This window comes from Entelurus aequoreus, linkage group LG17 (genome assembly GCF_033978785.1).
Source record: "Entelurus aequoreus isolate RoL-2023_Sb linkage group LG17, RoL_Eaeq_v1.1, whole genome shotgun sequence".
Taxonomy (NCBI): Eukaryota; Metazoa; Chordata; class Actinopteri; order Syngnathiformes; family Syngnathidae; genus Entelurus; species Entelurus aequoreus.
The window spans coordinates 24,011,948-24,029,127 of NC_084747.1; positions in this window are offsets into that span (position 1 = coordinate 24,011,948).

The following is a 17,180-nucleotide window of genomic DNA, read 5'->3' on the forward strand; positions in this document are numbered from 1 at the left end:
CTATTTCATGTAGTCACCTACTCTATTTCATGTAGTCACCTACTCTATTTCATGTCGTCACCTCAACTTAGTAATACTCTATTTCATGTAGTCACCTACTCTATTTCATGTAGTCACCTACTCTATTTCATGTCGTCACCTCAACTTAGTAATACTCTATTTCATGTAGTCACCTACTCTATTTCATGTAGTCACCTACTCTATTTCATGTCGTCACCTCAACTTAGTAATACTCTATTTCATGTAGTCACCTACTCTATTTCATGTAGTCACCTCAACTTAGTAATACTCTATTTCATGTAGTCACCTACTCTATTTCATGTCGTCACCTCAACTTAGTAATACTCTATTTCATGTAGTCACCTACTCTATTTCATGTCGTCACCTCAACTTAGTAATACTCTATTTCATGTCGTCACCTCAACTTAGTAATACTCTATTTCATGTAGTCACCTACTCTATTTCATGTCGTCACCTACTCTATTTCATGTCGTCACCTACTCTATTTCATGTAGTCACCTACTCTATTTCATGTCGTCACCTCAACTTAGTAATACTCTATTTCATGTCGTCACCTCAACTTAGTAATACTCTATTTCATGTAGTCACCTACTCTATTTCATGTCGTCACCTACTCTATTTCATGTCGTCACCTACTCTATTTCATGTAGTCACCTACTCTATTTCATGTCGTCACCTCAACTTAGTAATACTCTATTTCATGTAGTCACCTACTCTATTTCATGTCGTCACCTCAACTTAGTAATACTCTATTTCATGTAGTCACCTACTCTATTTCATGTCGTCACCTCAACTTAGTAATACTCTATTTCATGTAGTCACCTACTCTATTTCATGTCGTCACCTCAACTTAGTAATACTCTATTTCATGTCGTCACCTCAACTTAGTAATACTCTATTTCATGTCATCATAAAACATATATATATATATATATATATATATATATAATTTTTTTAATGAATTTAGCATGATGTCACCACATGACCATTGCTGGAGCAGTGAGCAGCAGATGTGGCCGCGCCCGGGAACCATTTTTGGTGATTTAACCCCCAATTCCAAGCCTTGATGCTGAGTGCCAAGCAGGGAGGTAATGGCTCCCACCTTTTATAGTCTTTGGTATGACTCGGCCGGGGTTTGAACTCACAACCTGCCCATCTCAGGGCGACACTCTAGTCCAATATGGCTCTTTCAGTGTTTTTGGTTGCTGACCCTTGAGCTAGCGCCTCATCTGTGGTCACCTAATAACAACCTCTCCACGCAGGAGAGGGGGGCAGACCATAAAAGAGACGGCAGATCAACTGGTCTGAAAGAGGTCTAGTTAAAGGCTAGAGTATAGAAATGACTTTTAAGATGGGACTTAAAGGCCTACTGAAATGATTTTATTTATTTAAACGGGAATAGCAGATCCATTCTATGTGTCATACTTGATCATTTGGCGATATTGCCATATTTTTGCTGAAAGGATTTAGTAGAGAAAATCGACGATAAAGTTTGCAACTTTTGCTCGCTGATAAAAAAAAGCCTTGCCTGTAGTGGAAGTAGCGTGACGTCACAGGAGCTAGTATTCCTCACAATTCCCCGTTGTTTACAATGGAGCGAGAGAGATTCGGAGCGAGAAAGTGACGATTACCCCATTAATTTGAGCGAGGATGAAAGATTCGTAGATGAGGAACGTTAGAGTGAAGGACTAGAATGCAGTGCAGGACGTATCTTTTTTCGCTCTGAGCGTAACTTAGGTACAAGCTGGCTCATTGGATTCCACACTCTCTCCTTTTTCTATTGTGGATCACGGATTTGTATTTTAAACCACCTGGGATACTATATCCTCTTGAAAATGAGAGTCCAGAACGCCAAATGGACATTCACAGTGACTTTTATCCACGACAATACATCGGCAAAATGCTTTAGCTACAAGCTAACGTGATAGCATCGTGCTTTAACTGCATATAGAAACAAAAGAAATAAACCCCTGACTGGAAGTATAGATAGAAAATCAACAATACTATTAAACCGTGGACATGTAAATACACGGTTAATGCTTTCCAGGCTGGCGAAGCTTAACAATGCTGTGCTAACGACGCCATTGAAGCTAACTTAGCAACCGGACTGCACAGAGCTATGCTAAAAACATTAGCTCTTTACCTACGCCAGCCAGCCCTCATCTGCTCATCAACACCCGTGCTCACCTGCGTTCCAGCGATCGGCAGAAGGACGAAGGACTTCACCCGATGCGTTTGGCGGCCCGGAGACGTAGGAAGTCAAGGTGAGGTCGGCGGCTAGCGCGGCTAGCGCGGCTAGCGCGGCTAGCGCTCCAACAAAGTCCTCCTGGTTGTGTTGCTGTAGTCCGCTGCTAATACACGGATCCCACCTACAACTGTCTTCTTTGCAGCCTTCATTGTTCATTAAAAAAATGGCAAAAGATGTCCAGAATACTGTGGAATTATGAAATGAAAACAGAGCTTTTTGTATAGGATTCTACGGGGTACCATAACTTCTGTTACTCGGACTTCGTCACGCGCATATGTCATCATACCGCGATGTTTCAGCCGGATATTTCCCGGGAAGTTTTAAATGTCACTTTATAAGTTAACCCGGCCGTATTGGCATGTGTTGCAATGTTAAGATGTCATCATTGATATATAAACTATCAGACTGCGTGCTCGCTAGTAGTGGCTTTCAGTAGGACTTTAAATGCTTCTACTGAGAACTGTTCCTGCTAGAACATTCCAGACCAAAAGAAGACGCTCTATAGCCCGCAGACTTTTTCTGGGCTCTGGGAATCCCTAATAAGTTCTCAGAACTTGGATTTGTCACCGGGACATACAGTATATGCTACACTACAATCAGCAAGATAGGATAGCATTGTTTTACTTTCAACGCTTCAATTTGGAGGTTAAATTCAGATCTATTTGTCCATTACATGTTGTTTTTTTAAATGTTTTTTTTGTGTTTTATGCCCTTTAGTCAAAGAACTCTTTCTTTTTGATGGCAAACACACAAAATATGCAAGAAATATTTCAAAGTGGAATTTTTGACGTGAAGTCATTGGAGCCTTAAATACGTCCATAATTCATACCCATATATTTCATATAAATATATTAAATATACATATATATCATATTTAGCAATGACAGTTTCAATCAAATCCTTGGCCATCGAAAAGGGTCCCACTCATAAAAGTCTTAAAAATAATATTTTCAAAGCTTAAATCTGTAGATCAACTTCACATCTGTCAATTGTAAGTTTATTTTTTATGTTGGATTTATGCTCATGTCAAACAAAACCTTGTTTTTTGTTTAATGGCAAAAACACCAAATATGCAATATTTTCCCCATGAAAATATTTCAAAGTGGAATTTTTGATGTGAAGTCATGAAATAATCATATCAGTGATTTTGATGCATTATTATTTTTGGAGCAAGGCCAGTTTTAAAGAAAAACTGTTTTTATCGATACATTTCACCACTTTTATTCCACTTTTTATGTTTTTTTAAAATATTTTTAGATTGGCCACACACACACACACATGTATTTGTTACCTTCTTGAGACCTCTGATAAATGCCTTTCTAGATATATAAAGAAGTGTATTTACAACACTAATAATATATACATGCTATGCAAATATAAAAAAGTTTGTTGTGAAAAATGAGTTGGAATTTCACGAGAAAAACTTTGAATTTTGGCAGTATTATAATAAAAGTCGTCATTTTACTCAACGCAAGTCAAACTTTTACAAGAAAAACTGAACATTTGTGCAATATTATGATCAAAGTTGGAATTTTACTCAACAGTCGCAATTTTACAAGAAAAAGCTTAACATTTTTGCAGTTTTACGAAAAGAGTCATTTTACTCGACAAAAGTCACAATTTTATAAGAAAACTAACATTTTGGCAATATATTAATAATAATCGGAATTTTACTTAGCAAAATTAGGACAAAAGTCATAATTGTACTCAAAAAATGTCACTATTTCACAAGAACAACAAAAAAAATGGGCAATATTGTGATAAAATGCAGAATTTTCTAGGACAGATGTCACCATTTGGCATTAAAAAGTCATCATTTTACATAAAGTAATTTTACATTAAAAAAAAGTTTCTAATTTTCCGGGAAAATATTGCAATGTTACAGAAAGAATATGAGAAATTGTTCCTAATTTTATAAGAAAAAAGTCGACACATTGTGAGAAAGACTGCTTTAAGTTCATTTATTGTTTTATTTATTTTTTGTTTGTAATAGTTTTTTAATCTTCATTATTTACTTCAAGTCATGAGAGTATGTCTCTATACACATATTTATTTATTCATTTGAAATTATTTGAGCCAAAGGGGGCGCATTTCAATTTCTGACACACACTTGTTATTTCATATGTTGGCCGAGGGGGAGCACTTCTTGTTATTTCATATGTTGGCCAGAGGGGGAGCACTTCTTGTTATTTCATATGTTGGCCAGAGGGGGAGCACTTCTTGTTATTTCATATGTTGGCCAGAGGGGGAGCACTTCTAATTTTACACACACTTGTTATTTCATATGTTGGCCAGAGGGGGAGTACTTCTTGTTATTTCATATGTTGGCCAGAGGGGGAGCACTTCTTGTTATTTCATATGTAGGCCAGAGGGGGAGCACTTCTTGTTATTTCATATGTTGGCCAGAGGGGGAGCACTTCTAATTTTACACACACTTGTTATTTCATATGTTGGCCAGAGAGGGAGCACTTCTTGTTATTTCATATGTTGGCTAGAGGGGGAGCACTTCTTGTTATTTCATATGTTGGCCAGAGGGGGAGCACTTCTAATTTTACACACACTTGTTATTTCATATGTTGGCCAGAGGGGGAGCACTTCTTGTTATTTCATATGTTGGTCAGAGGGGGAGCACTTCTAATTTCACACACACTTGTTATTTCATATGTTGGCCAGAGGGGGAGCACTTCTTGTTATTTCATATGTTGGCCAGAGGGGGAGCACTTCTTGTTATTTCATATGTTGGCCAGAGGGGGAGCACTTCTACTTTTACACACACTTGTTATTTCATATGTTGACCAGAGGGGGAGCACTTTTAAAAGCGACACACAGTCAATGTGAAAAGTCCCTCCTATTTGGGAGCGCCCTCATGTGGACAGATGTCACCACCAATGAGACATTGTCTATTAGATGCAATGTTATTGATTTATGTCATCACTTGTTCACACCTCCTCATATGGAAGATACTTTTCCTTCTCCATGTCTCAAGAAGGGGAGCAATACAAGAACACACACACACACACACACACACACACACACACACACACACACACACACACACACACACACACTCACACACACACACACCCACACACACACACACACACACACACACCCACACACACACACACACACACACACACACCCACACACACACACACACACACACACACACACACACACACACACACACACCCACACACACACACACACACACACCCACACACACACACACACACACACACACACACACACACACACACACCCACACACACACACCCACACACACACACACACACACACACACACACACACACACACACACACACACACACACACACACACACACACACACACACACACACACACTGTCAGTGTTTTGTCCCTACTTGAAGTTGAATATTTCCAATCACTATCACGGAAGCAACCATCACAACAAATGATAACAAGCACTGGAGGTCAAAGGTGACGCTGAGGTTCCTGTGTTCTCCTTCCAGAGCTTTTCTTCCGGCCGCACACGCTCTAACGGCGTGGCCCGGGGCTGGCGGCGGCGTGTCTGACTTTCATCCTGACGCCTGAACACATCACCGCAGCTAATTTCCTCCTGGCAGGTGATCCAGCGAGCGTGAGGTGTTTGCGGCTCAGGGCGGGGCCGGCAGGTGTGCGAGTGTGGGTGGCCAGGAAAGGAAACAAGGAATCAAGGAAAACAAAAATAATGCTGGGAGGAGTGGGCGTGGCCCAGGTGAGCAGAGGTCAGCAGGCCACACCCCCTGCGTTATTTAAGAGGCGAGAGGAGCAGCAGGCGAGGGAGAACATCATCATCATCATCATCATCATCATCATCATGACCACCTGCTGCACCTGCACGCTGGCCCCGCCCCCTCGCCGCCGTCGCTGCCGGGTCTTGTACCCCCCCTCACGGTGCCGCAGGCCCCGCCTAACGGAGGCCCCCGACCAGGCGGTGCGCTGGCTCCTCCTCCTCAGCGCACTGCTCCTGCTGCAGATCTACACAGAGGACACCTGCGCAGGTGAGTGGCGCGCACGTCGCCGCGTGAGCGCCCCCGCTGGGCCGATGCTAACGTTTGTGCGTCTTTGCTCCTTGGCGAAGACGACGACGCGGAGGACGCGCCGGCTGTGGAGCGCGACGCCGAGGGGGAGGAGCTTTGGAGGGTCCAAGTGGTGGGCGGAGCTTCAGAGCAGCTTGTTGGACTGTCTCAACCGACCACACCTGGAGTGGGCGGGGCTGCAGAAGCACCTGTGTGACGTGACTTTTCCTGGTTCCTGGTTCAATCCCCACCTTCTACCATCCTAGTCACGTCCGTTGTGTCCTTGAGCAAGACACTTCACCCTTGCTCCTGATGGCTGCTGGTTAGCGCCTTGCATGGCAGCTCCCGCCATCAGTGTGTGAATGTGTGTGTGAATGGGTGAATGTGGAAATACTGTCAGTGTGTGAATGTGTGGGTGAATGTGGAAATACTGTCAGTGTGTGAATGGGTGAATGTGGAAATACTGTCAGTGTGTGAATGTGTGGGTGAATGGGTGAATGTGGAAATACTGTCAGTGTGTGAATGTGTGGGTGAATGGGTGAATGTGGAAATACTGTCAGTGTGTGAATGTGTGTGTGAATGGGTGAATGTGGAAATACTGTCAGTGTGTGAATGTGTGTGTGAATGGGTGAATGTGGAAATACTGTCAGTGTGTGAATGTGTGTGTGAATGGGTGAATGTGGAAATACTGTCAGTGTGTGAATGTGTGGGTGACTGGGTGAATGTGGAAATACTGTCAGTGTGTGAATGTGTGTGTGAATGGGTGAATGTGGAAATACTGTCAGTGTGTGAATGTGTGTGTGAATGGGTGAATGTGGAAATACTGTCAGTGTGTGAATGTGTGTGTGAATGGGTGAATGTGGAAATACTGTCAGTGTGTGAATGTGTGTGTGAATGGGTGAATGTGGAAATACTGTCAGTGTGTGAATGTGTGGGTGAATGGGTGAATGTGGAAATACTGTCAGTGTGTGAATGTGTGGGTGAATGGGTGAATGTGGAAATACTGTCAGTGTGTGAATGTGTGTGTGAATGGGTGAATGTGGAAATACTGTCAGTGTGTGAATGTGTGTGTGAATGGGTGAATGTGGAAATACTGTCAGTGTGTGAATGTGTGGGTGAATGGGTGAATGTGGAAATACTGTCAGTGTGTGAATGTGTGGGTGAATGGGTGAATGTGGAAATACTGTCAGTGTGTGAATGTGTGTGTGAATGGGTGAATGTGGAAATACTGTCAGTGTGTGAATGTGTGTGTGAATGGGTGAATGTGGAAATACTGTCAGTGTGTGAATGTGTGTGTGAATGGGTGAATGTGGAAATACTGTCAGTGTGTGAATGTGTGTGTGAATGGGTAAATGTGGAAATACTGTCAGTGTGTGAATGTGTGTGTGAATGGGTGAATGTGGAAATACTGTCAGTGTGTGAATGTGTGGGTGAATGGGTGAATGTGGAAATACTGTCAGTGTGTGAATGTGTGTGTGAATGGGTGAATGTGGAAATACTGTCAGTGTGTGAATGTGTGTGTGAATGGGTGAATGTGGAAATACTGTCAGTGTGTGAATGTGTGGGTGAATGGGTGAATGTGGAAATACTGTCAGTGTGTGAATGTGTGGGTGAATGGGTGAATGTGGAAATACTGTCAGTGTGTGAATGTGTGTGTGAATGGGTGAATGTGGAAATACTGTCAGTGTGTGAATGTGTGTGTGAATGGGTGAATGTGGAAATACTGTCAGTGTGTGAATGTGTGGGTGAATGTGGAAATACTGTCAGTGTGTGAATGGGTGAATGTGGAAATAGTGTCAAAGCGCTTTGAGTTCCTTAAAAAGGTAGAAAAGCGCAATACAAGTATAACCCATTTACCATTTACCATTTACCTTTTACTTTGACCCTTCAAGTGTTTCTGACATCTTGTGTAAAAATGTAAAATGTACTTAAATATATTTCTATATATAAACTGTATATTATGAATAAATATGTTGTTGTGCATTTGTACCTTCATTATTTGTCATCAAGAATATTACAACAACACACGAGGAACAATACATTAATAATAACCACGTTACCAACTGTTCACTACATTAATAATAACCACGTTACCAACTGTTCACTACATTAATAATAACCACGTTACCAACTGTTCACTTGAATGTGTGTGTGAATGGGTAAATGTGGAAATACTGTCAAAGCGCTTTGAGTACCTTGAAGGTAGAAAAGCGCTATACAAGTATAACCCATTTATCATTATTTATAACTGTTCACTACATTAATAATAACCACGTTACCAACTGTTCACTACATTAATAATAACCACGTTACCAACTGTTCACTACATTAATAATAATCACGTTACCAACTGTTCACTACATTAATAATAACCACGTTACCAACTGTTCACTACATTAATAATAATCACGTTACCAACTGTTCACTACATTAATAATAACCACGTTACCAACTGTTCACTACATTAATAATAATCACGTTACCAACTGTTCACTACATTAATAATAACCACGTTACCAACTGTTCACTACATTAATAATAACCACGTTACCAACTGTTCACTACATTAATAATAACCACGTTACCAACTGTTCACTACATTAATAATAACCACGTTACCAACTGTTCACTACATTAATAATAACCACGTTACCAACTGTTCACTACATTAATAATAACCACGTTACCAACTGTTCACTACATTAATAATAATCACGTTACCAACTGTTCACTACATTAATAATAATCACGTTACCAACTGTTCACTACATTAATAATAACCACGTTACCAACTGTTCACTACATTAATAATAACCACATTACCAACTGTTCACTACATTAATAATAACCACATTACCAACTGTTCAATTAAATTGTTCATCTTCATGCATTCATTATCAACATTTATTGTAAATATTGATGTATATTATGTAAGTAATAAATATGCAACATAATGCATAATATAATTTAATATGTGTTATTTAATATTTATATATTGTTTGTTTTTTAATGTATTATTCAAGATATATAATAAATACCCTGCATGACATAATACAATAAACACAAATAATCATATTAGCACAAATAATTGTGATTTAAAAACATTTTCATAAATTAAAAAAATGATACATGGCTCAAGTGCAAATTAAATTGTTTATCTTAATTCATCTATCATTGTGACATATATTTAGATAATACATACATTAGACAATACATGATATCATTTACTATAAATATATCATATTTATACATATTATTTCTATGTTTGCATAATATATAAATAATTGCATACATGCAACATCCTGTGTTATTTAATATTGTTATACTATTTGCTTATTGTTGTATTTATTATTCAAAATATATAATAAATACTTTGCATGACATAATACTATAAAAAAATACTAACCATGTTACCGTAATTAATTGTGATTTAAGATTTTTTTTTTTTTAACTTAAGAAATGATACACCTTAAACTGCTACAATTGCACATTAAATTGTTTATCTTTATTCATTTATTAATATCAAATATATTTACTTAATAAATACACATGACATATCATCTATGACAATTATGTATTCATTTAGATATTATTTAAAAATATTTTTAGAATTCAAAATATACAAATAATAATTACATAATGCGTAATATAGTTTTATATGTGTTATTTAATATTTATATATTATTTGTTATATTTATTATTCAAAATATATAAGAAATATCCAATGACTTGTTCAATATTTGTATATTATTATTACTTGTTTATTATTATGTTTAGTTTTTACTGTTTAATCAAAACACACACACACACACACACACACACACACACACACACACACACACACACACACACACACACACACACAGTTATACATAATAATGATAGATATTATTTATAACCCCCTGACGGAGGCAAATGAGTCCATGTGAGAACATAATAAGTACAAAGTGCACAATGAAAGAAAGTGGGCGGGGCCTAACTGTACCTCAGGTATGTTACCTGAGAGAGCAAGGAGGTAATCCCTCGTTCGCCCAGGGGCACACACACACACACACACACACACACACACACACACACACACACACACACACACACACACACACACACACACACACACACACACACACACACACACACACGTACACACACAGGTAGAAACATGTCTGCCTTGGTTCAGATGTGAAGGTTTCGATTGGGTGGACTCACCGTCTGCAGCTTTGAGGCCTGCTTTGTTGCCATGACAACGTGATCCTCCCCAACACGCCAGCACAGGTGAGGAGGGACGGGCGTTGTCGGTGGGCGCCACATTCCATTCCGTACAGGAACCGCCATGAGAACCTGCTGACTCAGCTGTCAGTCACCCGGCGGGACACGCCCACATCTGCAAACATTCCTGACATTCCTGACATTCCAGACTACTTTTAGCTTTGCTTGTTCCAATAGCCTCCATTCACACGCTTTCCCGAAGCCCCGCCCACTTTGCTTGTTCCAATAGCCTCCATTCACACGCTTTCCCGAAGCCCCGCCCACTTTGCTTGTTCCAATAGCCTCCATTCACACGCTTTCCTGAAGCCCCGCCCACTTTGCTTGTTCCAATAGCCTCCATTCACAAGCTTTCCCGAAGCCCCGCCCACTTTGCTTGTTCCAATAGCCTCCATTCACACGCTTTCCTGAAGCCCCGCCCACTTTGCTTGTTCTAATAGCCTCCATTCACATGCGTCTTAGGAAGCCCCGCCCACTTTGGAATGTACCTGACTCCTTGTGTGCGGGTCATGTGACCGCAGGTCTGGTCCAAGGCAAGAGTTTCTACCTTGAAACAGGAAGTGGATTTAAAAAGAGCTGATTGACTAAACACCTGCGCAGTGGTCTAGTGGTTAGAGTGAGATGGCGAGGTTGTGAGTTCAAACCCCGGCCGAGTCATACCAAAGACTATAAAGGTGGGAGCCATTACCTCCCTGCTTGGCACTCAGCATCAAGGCTTGGAATTGGGGGTTCAATCACCAAAAATGATTCCCGAGCGTGGCCACATCTGCTGCTCACTGCTCTCCTCACCTCGCAGGGGGTGATCAAGGGGATGGGTCAAATGCAGAGAACAATCTCACCACTGTGACTATCATTGCTTCTTTAACTTCACTTTGACTTCACTTTGACTTCGCTTTGACTTCACTTTGACTTCACTTTGACTTCACTTTAAACTTCACTTTGAACTTCACTTTGACTTCACTTTGACTTCACTTTAAAATTCACTTTGACTTCACTTTAAACTTCACTTTAAACTTCACTTTGACTTCACTTTAAACTTCACTTTGACTTCACTTTGACTTCACTTTAAACTTCACTTTGACTTCACTTTAAACTTCATTTTGACTTCACTTTGACTTCACTTTGACTTCACTTTGACTTCACTTTTGACTTCACTTTAAACTTCACTTTGACTTCACTTTAAACTTCACTTTGACTTCACTTTGACTTCACTTTAAACTTCACTTTGACTTCACTTTAAACTTCACTTTGACTTCACTTTGACTTCACTTTAAACTTCACTTTGACTTCACTTTAAACTTCATTTTGACTTCACTTTGACTTCACTTTGACTTCACTTTGACTTCACTTTTGACTTCACTTTAAACTTCACTTTGACTTCACTTTAAACTTCACTTTGACTTCACTTTGACTTCACTTTAAACTTCACTTTGACTTCACTTTAAACTTCACTTTGACTTCACTTTGACTTCACTTTAAACTTCACTTTGACTTCACTTTAAACTTCACTTTGACTTCACTTTGACTTCACTTTGACTTCACTTTAAACTTCACTTTAAACTTCACTTTGACTTCACTTTAAACTTCACTTTGACTTCACTTTGACTTCACTTTAAACTTCACTTTAAACTTCACTTTGACTTCACTTTAAACTTCACTTTGACTTCACTTTGACTTCACTTTAAACTTCACTTTGACTTCACTTTAAACTTCACTTTGACTTCACTTTGACTTCACTTTAAACTTCACTTTGACTTCACTTTAAACTTCATTTTGACTTCACTTTGACTTCACTTTGACTTCACTTTGACTTCACTTTTGACTTCACTTTAAACTTCACTTTGACTTCACTTTAAACTTCACTTTGACTTCACTTTGACTTCACTTTAAACTTCACTTTGACTTCACTTTAAACTTCACTTTGACTTCACTTTGACTTCACTTTAAACTTCACTTTGACTTCACTTTAAACTTCACTTTGACTTCACTTTGACTTCACTTTGACTTCACTTTGACTTCACTTTGACTTCACTTTAAACTTCACTTTGACTTCACTTTAAACTTCACTTTGACTTCACTTTGACTTCACTTTGACTTCACTTTAAACTTCACTTTGACTTCACTTTAAACTTCACTTTGACTTCACTTTGACTTCACTTTGACTTCACTTTGACTTCACTTTGACTTCACTTTAAAGTTCACTTTGACTTCACTTTGACTTCACTTTGACTTCACTTTAAACTTCACTTTGACTTCACTTTGACTTCACTTTGACTTCACTTCACTTCACTTCGACTTCACTTTGACTTCACTTTGACTTCACTTTGACTTCACTTTGACTTCACTTCACTTCACTTTGACTTCACTTTGACTTCACTTTGACTTCACTTTGACTTCACTTTGACTTCACTTCACTTCACTTTGACTTCACTTTGACTTCACTTTGACTTCACTTCACTTCACTTTGACTTCACTTTGACTTCACTTTGACTTCACTTTGACTTCACTTCACTTCACTTTGACTTCACTTTGACTTCACTTTGACTTCACTTTGACTTCACTTTGACTTCACTTTGACTTCACTTTGACTTCACTTCACTTCACTTTGACTTCACTTTGACTTCACTTTGACTTCACTTTGACTTCACTTTGACTTCACTTCACTTCACTTTGACTTCACTTTGACTTCACTTTGACTTCACTTTGACTTCACTTTGACTTCACTTCACTTCACTTTGACTTCACTTTGACTTCACTTTGACTTCACTTTGACTTCACTTCACTTCACTTTGACTTCACTTTGACCTCCTATTGTGTGTTCCTGCAGGGAAGGTCCCGCCCCCTTCCTGTGATTGGTCAGTGTGCCGGCCAATGGGACACCTCTGGGGCTTTCCTGGGTCAGAGTGAGTCCAGAGGTTCCAGGAAGAGGCTATAGCTCCGCCCACAGGCCGGTGGGAGGAGTCACAGCATCCTACCATCTCCTGCTGGACCAATCAGAAGCACATGAAGAAATACAACACAACTAACACCTTCATGTGTTGTGTTGTGTTGTGTTCTCTCACATACTGTTGTGTTGTGTTCTCTCACATACTGTTGTGTTGTGTTCTCTCACATACTGTTGTGTTGTGTTGTGTTCTCTCACATTCTGTTGTGTTCTTTCATATAGTGTTGTGTTGTGTTCTCTCATATACTGTTGTGTTGTGTTCTCTCATATACTGTTGTGTTGTGTTCTCTCACATGCTGTTGTGTTCTCTCATATAGTGTTGTGTTGTGTTCTCTCACATACTGTTGTGTTGTGTTGTGTTGTGTTGTATTGTGTTGTGTTCTCTCATATACTGTTGTGTTGTGTTGTATTGTGTTGTGTTCTCTCATATACTGTTGTGTTGTGTTGTGTTGTGTTGTATTGTGTTGTGTTCTCTCATATACTGTTGTGTTGTGTTGTGTTGTGTTGTGTTCTCTCATATACTGTTGTGTTGTGTTGTGTTCTCTCATATACTGTTGTGTTGTGTTGTGTTCTCTCACATACTGTTGTGTTGTGTTCTCTCACATTCTGTTGTGTTCTCTCATATAGTGTTGTGTTGTGTTCTCTCATATACTGTTGTGTTGTGTTCTCTCATATAGTGTTGTGTTGTGTTCTCTCATATACTGTTGTGTTGTGTTCTCTCATATACTGTTGTGTTGTGTTCTCTCACATCCTGTTGTGTTCTCTCATATAGTGTTGTGTTGTGTTCTCTCACATACTGTTGTGTTGTGTTCTCTCACATACTGTTGTGTTCTCTCATATAGTGTTGTGTTGTGTTGTGTTGTGTTCTCTCATATACTGTTGTGTTGTGTTGTGTTCTCTCATATACTGTTGTGTTGTGTTGTGTTCTCTCATATACTGTTGTGTTGTGTTGTGTTCTCTCACATACTGTCGTGTTGTGTTCTCTCACATTCTGTTGTGTTCTCTCATATAGTGTTGTGTTGTGTTCTCTCATATACTGTTGTGTTGTGTTCTCTCATATACTGTTGTGTTGTGTTCTCTCACAATCTGTTGTGTTCTCTCATATAGTGTTGTGTTGTGTTCTCTCATATACTGTTGTGTTGTGTTCTCTCATATACTGTTGTGTTGTGTTCTCTCACATTCTGTTGTATTCTCTCATATAGTGTTGTGTTGTGTTCTCTCATATACTGTTGTGTTGTGTTCTCTCACATACAGTTGTGTTGTGTTCTCTCACATTCTGTTGTGTTCTCTCATATAGTGTTGTGTTGTGTTCTCTCACATTCTGTTGTGTTCTCTCACATACTGTTGTGTTGTGTTCTCTCACATACTGTTGTGTTGTGTTCTCTCACATACTGTTGTGTTGTGTTCTCTCATATAGTGTTGTGTTCTCTCATATACTGTTGTGTTGTGTTGTGTTCTCTCACATACTGTTGTGTTGTGTTGTGTTGTATTGTGTTGTGTTCTCTCATATACTGTTGTGTTGTGTTGTGTTGTATTGTGTTGTGTTCTCTCATATACTGTTGTGTTGTGTTGTATTGTGTTGTGTTCTCTCATATACTGTTGTGTTGTGTTGTGTTCTCTCATATACTGTTGTGTTGTGTTGTGTTGTGTTCTCTCATATACTGTTGTGTTGTGTTCTCTCACATTCTGTTGTGTTCTCTCATATAGTGTTGTGTTGTGTTCTCTCACATACTGTTGTGTTGTGTTCTCTCATATACTGTTGTGTTGTGTTCTCTCATATACTGTTGTGTTGTGTTCTCTCACATTCTGTTGTGTTCTCTCATATAGTGTTGTGTTGTGTTCTCTCATATAGTGTTGTGTTGTGTTCTCTCACATTCTGTTGTGTTCTCTCACATACTGTTGTGTTGTGTTCTCTCACATACTGTTGTGTTGTGTTCTCTCATATAGTGTTGTGTTCTCTCATATACTGTTGTGTTGTGTTGTGTTCTCTCATATAGTGTTGTGTTGTGTTGTGTTCTCTCACATACTGTTGTGTTCTCTCATATAGTGTTGTGTTGTGTTCTCTCATATCCTGTTGTGTTCTCTCATATACTGTTGTGTTGTGTTCTCTCACATACTGTTGTGTTGTGTTCTCTCATATACTGTTGTGTTGTGTTCTTTTCTCACATACTGTTGTGTTGTGTTCTCTCATATAGTGTTGTGTTCTCTCATATACTGTTGTGTTGTGTTGTGTTGTGTTCTCTCTTATAGTGTTGTGGGGTGTTCTCTCATATTCTGTTGTGTTGTGTTGTGTTCTCTCACATACTGTTGTGTTGTGTTCTCTCACATTCTGTTGTGTTGTGTTCTCTCACATACTGTTGTGTTGTGTTCTCTCATATAGTGTTGTGTTCTCTCATATACTGTTGTGTTGTGTTGTGTTCTCTCTTATAGTGTTGTGTTGTGTTCTCTCATATACTGTTGTGTTATGTTGTGTTCTCTCACATTCTGTTGTGTTGTGTTCTCTCACATACTGTTGTGTTGTGTTCTCTCATATACTGTTGTGTTCTCTCATATACTGTTGTGTTGTGTTGTGTTTTGTTCTCTCATACACTGTTGTGTTGTGTTGTGTTCTCTCACATACTGTTGTGTTGTGTTCTCTCACATACTGTTGTGTTGTGTTCTCTCGTATACTGTTGTGTTGTGTTGTGTTCTCTCACATACTGTTGTGTTGTGTTGTGTTGTGTTCTCTCACACTACTGTTGTGTTGTGTTGTGTTCTCTCACATACTGTTGTGTTTTGTTCTCTCACATACTGTTGTGTTGTGTTCTCTCACATACTGTTGTGTTGTGTTCTCTCATATACTGTTGTGTTGTGTTTTGTTCTCTCACATACTGTTGTGTTGTGTTCTCTCACATACTGTTGTGTTGTGTTCTCTCACATACTGTTGTGTTGTGTTCTCTCATATACTGTTGTGTTGTGTTCTCTCACATACTGTTGTGTTGTGTTCTCTCATATACTGTTGTGTTGTGTTCTCTCATATACTGTTGTGTTGTGTTCTCTCATATACTGTTGTGTTGTGTTCTCTCATATACTGTTGTGTTGTGTTCTCTCACATACTGTTGTGTTCTCTCATATACTGTTGTGTTGTGTTGTGTTCTCTCACATACTGTTGTGTTGTGTTCTCTCACATACTGTTGTGTTGTGTTCTCTCACATACTGTTGTGTTGTGTTCTCTCATATACTGTTGTGTTGTGTTCTCTCACATACTATTGTGTTGTGTTCTCTCACATACTGTTGTATTGTGTTCTCTCATATACTGTTGTGTTGTGTTCTCTCACATACTGTTGTGTTGTGTTCTCTCACATACTGTTGTGTTGTGTTCTCTCATATACTGTTGTGTTGTGTTCTCTCACATACTGTTGTGTTGTGTTCTCTCATATACTGTTGTGTTGTGTTGTGTTCTCTCACATACTGTTGTGTTGTGTTCTCTCACATACTGTTGTGTTGTGTTCTCTCACATACTGTTGTGTTGTGTTCTCTCATATACTGTTGTGTTGTGTTCTCTCATATACTATTGTGTTGTGTTCTCTCATATACTGTTGTGTTCTCTCATATACTGTTGTGTTGTGTTGTGTTCTCTCACATACTGTTGTGTTGTGTTCTCTCACATACTGTTGTGTTG